Source organism: Miscanthus floridulus, chromosome 15, assembly GCF_019320115.1.
Source record: "Miscanthus floridulus cultivar M001 chromosome 15, ASM1932011v1, whole genome shotgun sequence".
Classification (NCBI taxonomy): domain Eukaryota; kingdom Viridiplantae; phylum Streptophyta; class Magnoliopsida; order Poales; family Poaceae; genus Miscanthus; species Miscanthus floridulus.
The window spans coordinates 18,310,800-18,323,027 of NC_089594.1; positions in this window are offsets into that span (position 1 = coordinate 18,310,800).

Consider the following 12,228-nt stretch of genomic DNA (forward strand, 5'->3'; position numbering starts at 1 on the left):
GATCCTTTCCCACTAGAACCCAGACGGAGGCCAACGGAGGACGAGTTGGACAAGGATTTTGATCCCAACGATGAGGTACGGATAAAGCCTTACAAGCTTGTAAATTTGGCTAATGCTATGGCTATATGTTACCTCTGCTAACACTTTTGACCTGCCGTAAACACAGGTCGTCCCTACTCAACCTCAGAAAAGACGACGTCGGCCTCCGGCTCATCTTGCCGGACAATACGTAGCGGGGCAAAGGAGATCAGAGGAAGGAGCCATAGATACTCACAATGAGGCCTCCGCTCCACAACCTCAGGACACAACCACGACTGAGACTGCCCAGCCAAAGAGGAAATGAGGGGGGATTAGAAAGCCAAACCAATATCACGACAAGGCATGCTATGTGATAACGGAGGTCGGGCCAGACGGGCAGATCCTTGAGCCATATACATACAGGGCGAAATTCCGTAATCACATCGGGTTTGTAGTTAGAGATAAGTTGAACCCAGCTATCCGTGGCTGGAATCTTGTACCTATGAGCCAAAAGGTAGACCTATGGGAGAAGCTGAAGCAGAACTTTAGGTATTCGGAGGGAACACACGAGTTGGTACAAGAAAATGCTTTTAAGATAATGGGGCAGAGCTTCCGACGTTGGTGGTCGGATCTGAACAAGAACTTTATCCAACAAAAGTTAACTCCTTTCCACGAGTATGGCAACATAATTCCTAGTCAATGGGAGGAGCTCGTGGCTGAGAAGACTTCAGAGGCATCATTGGCCCTCAGTGCCCGTAACAGCGAGCAGGCGAAGAAGAACCAACACTACCCTCGTCTAGGCCCCGGTGGCTACGCTGGCAAGGAAGAGGTCTTTAGGAAGATGGACGCAGAGGCCGAAGCTGCCGGGAATACGAAAGTGCCAAAGTTGAAGCCATGCCTCAAACAGTGGATATACGCGAGGAGTGTGGATTCATCCGGTAGTAGCCTCCAGTTTGCTAAGCCGGAGACCGGAGAGGTGGTATCAAAGATACTGAAACTTGCTGAAGACAAGGAGAAGGGCACATTCAACCCTTCCAGAGAGAGGGACGAGCTTACCGTTGCCTTGGGAAACCCCGAGCACACAGGACGCACCAGGGGACTAGGGAAGAGGATGTCCTAGAAGCACAGATTCGTAGAGGAGAGGCACATGTACAAGAAACATGGCAGAGACCGAGAGTCTAATCTTGAGCGCCAAGTGAAGGCTCTATTTGAAAAGATGTTGGTGGAGAAAGGACTGTCTACGATGGAGCCACAGACACTAATGGGGCCGCCTGGAGAACTGGCGGTAGTTGGCAGCCCTCCGGATGTTCCCAGCAGTCAAGGTTCCAATGCAACCGGAACCCCCGTCGATCGCATACGGGTACCAACCAGTTGCAAATTGGTGGTTCCAATGGGCAGGCAAAACGTGATCATTGAGGTGGCAACGGGCATGGCACATCCTCCAGGCGGCATGTGGCACAATAGGGACATCCCGCAGGACTACACTCGGGTCGAGGTGCATACCGTGAAGCCCGAGTTCATGACTTGGAAGATAGAACACCCTACTCCCGAGGGGCTCATGTTACTCAGAGACATCATGAACCAGTTCATCCTCTGGCATAGACGGGACATTGTATTGACCGAGTCTTCACCAACTCTGACTGAAGTTCATCCTCTGGAGCGACCCGTCGAGGACGGGGAGGTATACTCACCGGCCCATGACCATGACCACCACACGCTAGATACTTCTCCACCTCGTACCGATCAAGGGCATGATGACATGCCACATCCTTCTCCACCTCGTACCGAGCATGGGCATGATGACATGCCACGTCCTTCTCTAGCTCGTACCAAGCAAAGGCATGATGAGATGCAACATCCTTCTCAACAAGCGCAGCTGATACATGAACAACAAGTGTCTCATGAACAGCAATTGCCTCGTGAACAGCCGATACGTGAAGAACAAGTGGCCCCTGGAGCAGGTGATGCACAAGTTGACAAGGACGTGCCCGAATGGGAAGCTCGAAACAAAATCCCAATCAAGATAAGGCCATCGTATGTGGGCATTAATGACGTCTCGTCGGTGCACAAGTGGATGGCCCATGACCAGTTCAAGCCTACGAACCAAGTAAAAGAATTCAGAGCACCAGCTTCTGAGGAGGGCACCACTAGCAAACTGCACAAAGGGTTTAAAAGTATCCAGCTGTTGATAACCTCAAATGGTCAAATGATTGCCCAGATAAATATGAAAAAGGCAAGAACTTCCTACCAAACCGAGTCATACAGTGCTTGCCACGTGGAATGAGAAAGTTCCACGATTGGTACTTGCGTGCTCAGATAACAGAATTAGAAATCTTACAAGCATGGATCCCTACCGGCACATTTGGAGCCCCAGGTGGGCAAATTGCCGTTGAGTTTAAGGATATCCAGGCATGCTTCCACCTCGGACGAATGGAAATGAATCTAATTCACATGTGGTGCCTGTAACTCCTTGCCCTCTCGATATGATATGAATGTAATCTTTTGATTTTGTTGTAACTAACCCGCGCCGTGATTTATAGAATGCAAGCGGACTTTGTGAGAAAGAGGCCAGCTCTGAAACATGGGTATATAGACCCTTCACCTATAGCATCAACAAATTTTAATTACCCTAAAGAGTGGAAACTAGATTGCAAAGAACTAGGAGGTGGAAAGACACTTAAGGAAAAAGAGGATATCAGGAACAAGAAAATATTGGAAGAGTCCCTCAAGGTTGGGGCATACATTGCCCTATGTTTTAAAAATCTCCAACAACACGATAATATATGGATACCATACCACTTCAAGTAAGTTCGACTGTATACTTAGCTTTGTTCAATATACTTTGTTCGATGCAAAAGAGCTTATGTGTTCCTTCTATGACTAAATTCATGCATCGATCACTGGATTTGCATAGGCGTCTGGCTCTCACATAGCATGGCATGGGTCTTTGATTCAGCGGATTTCCCAGTCGAGACATACAAAGACTTCATAGCGATTGTCAAGACGTATACATATCGACAATCCTCATTTTAGCTACTATGTTTGTATACATACTTGTAAGGTTCAATGTGGGATACTAACAAGTTGCATTTGCTAAAACCATTGGAACAGGGCATTTAGGCACTATGTCTAGGAACATAAGGGGAGGCATCATCCAAATAGGAAGGAAAAGTTGTATGTCAAAACTCTATGTGCGGTAAGTGTCATTTACTTTGGTACTCCATATATTACGTGTCTGTCAATAGCATTACTTAACGTCTCCATATGCAAAACACGCAGTGCCCCAAGCAGAAGCCTATGAGTCTACATTGTGGATACTACACATGTATTATGATGAGTACCATCGGTGGCTACAACAGAAATCCCAATCTGGTAAGTTTGAACCTCTTCGCTCGTAGTATGAAAAGTTCGCATATGTTGTGATATAGTAAACCTAAACTTGTTCTCTTGTAGTTGGAGAAAGATAAAGACACGAGAAGGAACCCATACAAGGATGACGAGCTCTTAGAGATGGTCAGCGACCTTTGCAACTTCATAATGGACCAGATTGTGTACCATAAAGGCACTTACCATCATCTTCTTTCAAACTTAGGTAGTAATCCTCTATACCAACACCTTCGTGAGACTGATAGGCTAGCCGTAGGCCGCTAATGACAATGTGGACTTGTGGTATGGTTTGGATCAGACTTTGGAATGGTTTGGACTTTGTTTTGCATGTGGACTTATGGATTTCTTAATGGACTATGTTATAATGATGGACTTCATAATGGACTATGTTGTAATGATGGACTTTTGTGAATTATAACTTGTGATGATGTTCTAAATAATGGTCTTGTGTTTGTGGATGTATATATGTATATTTGTGGCGGTTAGATTCGAATTTGAATTATATATATATGGTCAGATTTGAATTTGAATTATTTTTTTTTTGCTGGAAAATCCACTGTAGGGGCGGTTCTTGATTGAACCGCCCTTACAAATACACACAGCAGGGGCGGCTGGTGATACAGTCGCCCTTATAGAAGTCTACTACAGGGGCGGCTGATATTACCAGCCGCCCCTACAGAGTGCATTGCAGGGGCGGCTGAAAACACCAGCCGCCCCTACAGAGGCACTGCAGGGGCGGCTGAAAACACCAGCCGCCCCTACAGAGGAACTGCAGGGGTGGTCAGAAAACCGCCCCTACAGAGGCACCCTCTGTAGGAACACCCTGGGAAGGGCGGCTGGCGCAGCCGTCCCTACAGAGGCTCTAGAGCCGCCCCTACAGTTAAATTCTGTAGTAGTGTCATGAAGCTAGTGGTATAAAAATACGGGCCGCATTGTAGAGGAATTCTTGTTCATCCTCTTCCACATCCACCTTCATTGTCATGGCCAATCGGTCCACTTCTGCCACCTGCACGTTCATTATGGGAGGTTCCACAGTAGGCCCTAGAATCACGAAAGTAGTTGAAGCTATTTCGAACCTAACATTAAGAAAATGCAAAACATCTACCATGACAAAGAAGGTCACCGTACTAAAATAACTGTCGTTGTCATTTTTCGAGAAATAACGTTGACTAATTTTATATTAAAAAATATTAATATTTATGGTATACAATTAATATCATTAGATAGATCGTTGAATCTATTTTTATAATAAATTTATTTAGAGATACAAATGTTGTATGTTTTTTCTACGAATCTAGTCAAACTTATAACACGGAAACCAAAAGCGACAGTTATTTTGGGACCGAGGGAGTATTCAGTAAATCCTTCGCCCACCGCCGCCGGCGACACCCAGCCTCGCACCTTGTTCCAGCACGTGCGTCGCTCTGTCCATATCCCAGATGCCATCCCTGGCGACATGGTTGTAGGAGATCCTGCGGCGCTATGCCACCGCGGCCACCTCCTTCAACACCTCAACGTCTGGCCTGAGCTTTCTCAAAAAATGATGATTGCATGCGTTCGCCACTGCCCTACTGTTGATGTTGGAAGTGATCCGAATCAAACACCAACAGGGCCTTGGACGCCCGGGCCACTATAGACCAAAGAATGCAGCGAGGATGTCACTCTTTCGTGGTGAAGAACCGAGAGGTTTACAAGCAAACCATAAAAGGATAACCAACATGCTTATGTGACGAAGAACCGGATGGTTTTCAGACAAATTAGCAAAGAAAACAGTCGAAGCTCTCGCCCGGGAGGGACCCCGTCAGGGCAAGGACGTCGTCAGGTTTTCCCTAGGTCGGCCGACAAGCCTACGGCGCCATCCTTGGTCATCGGATCAAGGGATGAACAGCATGGGGGTTAGAGAAGAGGGCAAAAGGGTTGGAGTAGAGGTAGTAGATTGATTTGTTTGACGATTGGATAGATGGGAACTTAATCGGCCATAATCCTCTCATATATATAGAGGGAGTGGTCTTATCCCAGTAGGAAACCTCTCCAAGTCTTATTTTCTAAGTTTCCCACGAGTTTGGAACAGTTCGGATCGAAATCCACAAGGCCAGATCCGAACAGGATTTTCTGTTAGGTATGTCGGAAGTCGCGACTTGGGTCGGAACTCCCGATGTAGGGACATCCCCAGACACCTGAGCAGATTTCTTTAGGCTTCTCGGAAGTCCCAACACCCGTCAGAACTTCTGACAGTCGAAAGTCCCGACTTGGGCCGGAACTCCCGACAACGAGGTATCTTTCCGAGGGCATAACTTCTTCATCCGGAATGAGAATTAGACGTTCCATATATGTTTTTTGACTGTCTCATGAGAGGAACGCAATGGTGAAGTCCGTTTCACATTTTGATAACTTCACAAAATGGACATTTTTGGTTGTCAACATATGCCCCCCCTGTTTTTAGGTAAATGATGCATGAACCTGAAAACACTTATTCAAAACCAAACAGCGACGATACCCATCTCATCGGCTGCTTAGTGACTAAGGGCGATGTATACATCGGCCATTTTTTCTAAGGGCGATACATGTATCGTCCATTGTTTGGAGAGCACTTAGGCTTCTTGCCAAACACTTGGAAAGTACCCTTTCAAGTACCTATGAATTTTCGAATATAACTTTCAATGTCTCTAGCACATATGAATTTTCGAATATAACTTTGACCACTTTGTAAGGACCTTCCCAATTCGGTGACCACTTGCCAAACTGATTGCTCTTCGATTCAAGTGGTAGTATGGTTTTCCACACCAATTCTCCCACTTGGAAGGATTTGTTCCTGACTTTCTTGTTGTATGCTTTGGCAACTCGAGCTCTATCTTTCTCTATTTCCTTGAGAGCCTTTAATCTCACATCAGTCACCTCATCAATGTTATCCATCATCAAATCATGATACACAACAGCTGATAAATCATTTTGTTTAGCGAGCCTGTATGCATCCAAATTCACTTCGACAGGGAACACGACTTCTTGACCATATACTAACTCAAAAGGAGTAACCTTTGTAGCACCATGCCTTGAAATGCGATGTGCCCATAGAGCCTCAGACAAAACTTGATGCCATCTCCTTGGATTCTCCTCAATTTTCTTTTTGATGAACTTGATCAAAGTCTTATTACTAAACTCAGCTTGGCCATTGGCTTGAGCATAGTATGGAGATGAATTGAGCAACTTGATCTTATATAATTCAGCAAATTCCCTCACCTCTTTTGGACACAAACGATGTCCCTTGATCTGTAGTTAACATTTGAGAGATGCCGAATCTATGAATAATATGCTCAGTGATGAACTCAATTACTTCCTTGTGTGTCATATTCTTCAAAGGAACTCCCTCGGTCCAGTTAGTAAAGTAATCCGTAGCAACTAACACAAATTAGTGTCCCTTCGAAGATGGGGGATATATTTGGCCAATGAAGTCTAGCCCCCAACCATGAAAAGGTCATGGTTTGATGAAAGGATAAAGCATAGCAGCAGGCATAAGCTGAATATTTTCAAACTTCTAGCACTCTTTGCAACCTTTGTAGTAGCGAAAACAATCGACCATCACAGTAGGCCAAGAGAAATCGGTTCTACGCAATAACCACTTCATCTTCAGGGCCGATGGATGCATACCACAGATGCCTTCATGGACTTCTATAGCCACTCTTGCCTGATCTGATCCCAAGCACTTAAGCAGCAAATCATCGGCGGTTCTTTGATAGAGCTCATCATTATGCAATAAATATTTAAAAACACTCCACCGAACACTTTTATCAATTTTGGCACTTGGATCACGTAGATATCTCAACAAGGGAGTCCTCCAATCTTCTAAATCGGCCCCAACATCACTAGAAGTTATACCGGGCCGATTTGATTGCTTCTTGGGGGAAATGACTGGGCTGGTCACAGGGGAGTAGGCTGAGTCAATAGGGCCGGTAGGCTTAGCCGATTTGGAGGTGTCGGCTTGGTCGACTAGGGCAGTTGGCTTAGCCGACTTGGCCATAACAGAAGAGTAGTCGGCTAAGCCGACTTGGTCAGTCGGCATAGCCGACTGGTCTATACCTACACATGAAAATTTGAAATCTTCATGCATCGGCTGTTCTTGAATATAGAAATTATGTCCACTGACATCATAGCCAGTTGCTTGTTGAGCTAACATGTTGGCCTTTTGATTTTCATGCCTCGGAATATGCCGAATTCAGAATTCAGTAAAATAGTCAATAATATCAAGGCAAGCATCAAGACAAGTTCTTAGTGACCCTTCTAAACATTAAAATTCACCAGCAACTTGTTGTACGACCAGCAAGGAATCACCATAGGCTTCAACATGTTATACCCCATGGATTGCAATATGGCCAAGCCGAATAAGAAAACTTCACATTCGGCTCAAATGTTGGTGCAGATATAATTTTAATCGGCTTGATGTCTCCAATAGCACCATTGGGAGAAATATTGATTATGCCAACACCTTGGCCTTATTTGCAAGCCGACTAATCATATTGTCACATCCATGAAGTAAATCAAAATGCATACATCATGCCCCCAGGGCCTTAAGGCCATCAAAGTAAATTCCATGGGGGCTTTCTAATAGCATGATGGTTGCAAGCATTCATCGACTATATTTTACACGAAGGGCGATATCAAAATATCGGCCATATGAATTCATCCACATAAATATGCATAGCCAAAACAAAATATTTTGGCTCTTGATCATTGGTAAGTAAAATAATTTGGCAACCCTCCTTAACATAAAGATCCACACCAAGGATCAAAATAAGGAGCTGAGGGATAACCATGCATATCAGGGGATGAATTCCACACATGCATAGGCAGAGAATACAGATGATGCTATGACCAATGATTTTGATGATTTGGTGCAAACCCCCAACTTGGTAATTGTTTCTTCAATCTCTTTCTCTTCTTTGCCTTCGTTGCACCACTTGCTTGAACATCATCCTTCTGAGCTTGAATACTTGCTTTGGGAACCCATGCCAAGCCTTTTTCTTTTAGCTTCTTAGCACTAAGCTTTTGTTGCTTGTTTTCTTGCCACTTTGGTAAACCGATTGAGCATATCGATTTTATTTCTGTTTTGGACAGCGGCAAATCTTTCTTGATTTTGGGCACTCCCACCTTCTTTTGTTTAGATTTGGCACCTACAATATCAATAGATGATTTCCCCACTTCTTTGCCATCAATAGCTGAATTTTTTAGCAATGTAATCGGCTTTTTAATAGTTGAATTCAGATCTGAACTCTTGTTCTTTTAGCCATCATACTTCACGCGGTAAACTTGCTTTACCGCTTTCTTCTTTGGTTGAGCTCCAGACCGATTTTGATCAAAATGGTCTTTATAAGATGATGATCTCTTTGAATGTCTAGGAGCCGCATACTCTACATATTCTGGCCTAAAATATGGCGGAACATATGCTTCTTCATCAAACCAGCCCCAAGATGAATAAGGATAAAAATATGTGGGTTGTGGTCCATACGACATGGGAATTGGCTGCATAAAAGGAGAATATGTTACTGCTGCGTGAGGTTTATCTCCTTGCCGATTCCACTATTGAGACTTGTGCTTTGGAGGCAATTTTGATGAATGGACCTTCTTTGGCCGATTGGTGACATTTGCTTCTCCTATCTTCTCATATTTAGCTAGAAGTTCCTCAAAGCTGAGCTTCGGCCTTCTACTTCTTTGTTTGTCATGGCCTTTACCTCCATTAGCTTTATGAGCATCCTCTTTCTCCCCATCATGCTAGACATGCTCCAAAGGAGGATCCTTAGCCGATTCCCCTTGCTCAACGAGATCAATTAGGCCGTTGTTTCAATTGGATAGATTTCACCTGCCCCTCAGTTTCTTCTGGAATTGTGATAACTTTGCTGTCTTCTAGAATGTCTTCTATTTTCAATTCATGGACATCAACCTTGTCTTCATTCGAGGGCTCCATATCTCTCTCTTGGGAATTCAATCCTTGATCTTTGAGTAAATCGGCTAATGCAAGCCAATTCAAAACATGTTTGCCATCAAGACCAATCGAATCCAATTGGTCCATTTGTTGAGCTTCAGAAAATCTCAATCGTCCTTTATCAATGGCCAACTGGATCACTCGACGAAACATATTGCAACTAGAGGTATTATGATTAGAAGAATTGTGCCATTTGCAATATGTAAGCTCTTCTAAAATTTTAACAGGTGGCAAAGCATTGTGATCAATGATTCTAAAGTCAAAAAAGCTATTCTCAATCTGTCTATTCTCAATCTGCCATTTGCAATATGATTCTTGAGCAAGATATCAAAGACATGATCACAAAAAATAAAGTCAAAAGTGTACTTTGATTTCTTTAGCCAATTCTTTGGTGGAGTCGGCTTTAAAGCTAGGCAAACAAATGGATCAAATTTATTATCAATCCATTCGGCCACACCTTTGCAATTGCTTATAGGAAGCTTTAGCTTTGTTGAATTACCACTATCGGCCTTGCCATATAGAACAATGTCTTGGCCGATAGAATCTGAATTTATTTTATCATCAACAAATAAATTGCTATTCTCAATCTGTCTATTACAATAATTAGCAAGGATATCTCTAATAGATGCAGAAATTGAAATAGTATGACCAGATTGGAATTTGAGCAAAATATTTGTGTTTTCTACCTTGTTGATCATGTTGGAAAAGTGCACGTCCTTGATTTGCATGGTGTTGCTCTTCATCTCCAAAGAATGATCAACAATAGGTGCCGAATCATCCGAAGATGCATCGTCAGCTGCCGAGACCGAGAAAGTCGGCTTAGCTGACTGGAAGTTGGCTAGGCCGACTTGGGCACTAGCAGGGGCAGTCGGCCTAGCCGACTCAGGGAAGGTGGCAGAGATAGTCGGCCTAGTCGACTCAGGGCAGGCAACAATCGGCTCAGCTGACTTTAAAGTCAGCTCAGCCAATTCTGAGCTGGCAAGTAGCCCTCCGTTGTTGCTTGTAGGGGCTTGATCTCCATCAATGATGCGGTAATCACTAGATAAGTGTACAGCCCCTTTGGCTCGTGAAAAATAAAGTCTAGCTGATTTCTGGCGTTTTCCATGTTTTCCTGTAGCAAGACTTGTTTTTTGAGATGTGATTGATTCGGAGAGGATATTGTATTGTTCGGCTTTTGTAGCCGAACCTTTGCTTACATCCGAATCAATTCTTTCTTTCATGCCCACTAGCATCCTCTTTTAGCCAATTACTCAACTGTGATCAGCCTTTTCTTATTAGTCTTTCTAAAATATTTATAGAATTGCTCCTCTAATTGAGACCATGAACCAATAGTACATCGCGGCAAAGATGTAAACCATGCAAAGGCAATACCGGTGAGAGATAAAGGAAAATTTCTTACTCTAATATAGTCTTCTTTACCGGTAAAACCCAGCTGTGAGAGATATATACTAATATGTTCCATAGTGGTCCATTAGGAGTTTTAAGAAATCATAGCATAATAGGTACAGTCTATGATAAGTGGACACCTTCCATTTAGAGGAACCATATGGATTCCTAGCATGGGCTAAATCTTCATCGTTTCGGCTTGATTTGAGAGCAACAAATGAAGCCAAATCATGATTGTTTGCAAGTGCACACATTGCTGAATTTTCATTGATTTTGCTACAATTATTAGCAATATGTGAAGCCGAATCAGGAGTTTTAGCACTCGAATGCCTTGCTGAAATTTCACTAATTCAGCTATGGTCAGGAGCGAAATACAAAGCCGAATTGTGAGCATTGATCTTTGCATAAGGTGCTGAATTTTTGTTAATTTGGCTATGGTTACTAGTAACACGTGAAGCCAAATCATAAGTATTAGCACTTAAATACCTTGCTGAATTTTCATTAATTCGGCTCGAGTTGGGAGTAACATATGGTGCCAAATTATGAATAGGAGCATTAGCATATGGTGCTGAATTTTCGGAGCAATTGGCTAAATAATTAGCATTGTTATAGCCAATTCTCTCATTCATTGGCATGTCTTGTGGTAGAACCACGTATTGTGAACTTATAGCCGATGTATAACAATTTACGTGTTGTATGTTGCTAGTAGCATCAAAACTCGAAGAATTTACAACATGCATCGGCTCTTGAGCATAATATTCATAATTATGATGTGTATGATGAGGAACATTAACAAAAGTATTAGCCGATGTAACATATCTAGTATCATTACAGCTAGCAACACCAACATGAGAGCTCATAGAACTTGCAAAATAATTATTAGGATCATAAGATGCATTTGCATGTTGTACCTCAGCGTGATTGTAGTAATATTGTGATGCAACACCTTGGTAATTCATGATTTATAACTTGACCGCCTTGCTGAATTTTTTCGATAAGAAGCGCAACTTGTTGCAAAATCGCAAACAAGATCACAAGGGGTCAAAACCAGATGCGATCGACCTTTTTGGGCCAGATGCAACGGTAATGGCGAGCTCAAGAAGATAGATCAATGAGGAGTAAGACTAGGTCAGAGAGATCGGCTATAAGAGATAGCCGAACCAATCGTCCCCAGCGGAGTTGTCAAAAAGTGTGTTGACGTCGAAAGTGATCCGAATCAAATACCAACAGGGCCTTGGACGCCCGAGCTGCTACAGACCGAGGAATGCAGCGAGGATGTCACTCTTTCATGGTGAAGAACGGAGAGGTTTACAAGCAAACCACCAAAGGATAACCAACGTGCTTACGTGACGAAGAACCGGCTAGTTTTCAGGCAAACTAGCAAAGAAACTCTCGAAACTCTCGCCCGGGAGGGACCTAATGGAGAAGTTTGTTTCACATTTTGACAACTTCACAAAATGGAC